Source organism: Prenolepis imparis, unplaced genomic scaffold (assembly GCF_030444845.1).
Source record: "Prenolepis imparis isolate NDT839.2.m4 unplaced genomic scaffold, iyPreImpa1.0 SCAF_10, whole genome shotgun sequence".
Lineage (NCBI taxonomy): Eukaryota > Metazoa > Arthropoda > Insecta > Hymenoptera > Formicidae > Prenolepis > Prenolepis imparis.
Genome location: NW_028141168.1, coordinates 3580982 through 3582125, shown reverse-complemented (window position 1 = coordinate 3582125; position 1144 = coordinate 3580982).

The window sequence follows — 1144 nt, the reverse complement described above, 5'->3', positions numbered from 1 at the left end:
CGTCGTCGTACGTGCAATCTAATGGTGATCTCTTCTCCTCGAAAAAACGGCTGCGAACGGGTCAGGAAAGGCTATGAACGGGTTAGAAACGACTGTGAACAAGGTAGCGAACGAATCGAGAAGAACGATTTTCGAATGGGTCAAGAATGGAAGTAAACAATGCAAGAACGGCTCAAGAACGGCTCAAGAACGGCTCAGGAACGGGTCAGGAACGGCTACGAACGGGTCAAGAACGGGTCAAGAACGGCTACGAACGGGTCAAAAACGGCTCAGGAATGGGTCAAGAACGGGTCAAGAACGGCTACAAACGGCTACGAACGGCTCAGGAACGGCTACGAACGGATCAAGAACGGCTCAGGAATGGGTCAAGAACGGGTCAAGAACGGCTACAAACGGCTACGAACGGATCAAGAACGGCTACGAACGGCTCAAGAACGGGTCAAGAATGGCTACGAACGGCTCAGGAACGGAAATGAGTGATAAAACAAACAGCAGCAAACGACGATCGGGAAAAACCGACGAAGCGATGAAACAACATTGTTTGGAGAGACGGCAGTTGGTGAACGAATGCACGCGCCGGCAAGACAAAATTTTCCCCGAAGACATGTCATAGTGCGAGGATACGATGATCTGTGGCAAGCCGACATCGTCGAGATGCGTCCGTATTCTCGTTTCAACAAAGGTTATCACTACATACTCACCATCATCGATGTGTTGAGCAAGTACGCGTGGGCCATCGGGACCGATGCCTTCAATACCGAATATGTAGAATAGTGATTGATGTTATGTTTCCGCATAAGCCGTTGCACGTCGGCGTTATAAAATTCTTTCCCCATATCGGTTTGCATGTTTTTCGAGCATCTCTTGCTATCTCGAATTATCTCGGCGATAGCGTCAGCCGTCTCGATTCCACCTTTACTCTTGAGTGGTATGTAATTTTGTCTTGCCGGCGCGTGAGTACTCTGCGTTGATACCACTGCTAAACAATGTTGTTTCATCGCTTCGTCGGTTTTTCCCGATCGTCGTTTGCTGCTGTTTGTTTTATCACTCATTTCCGTTCCTGAGCCGTTCGTAGCCATTCTTGACCCGTTCTTGAGCCGTTCGTAGCCGTTCTTGATAGTACTCTGCGTTGATACCACTGCTT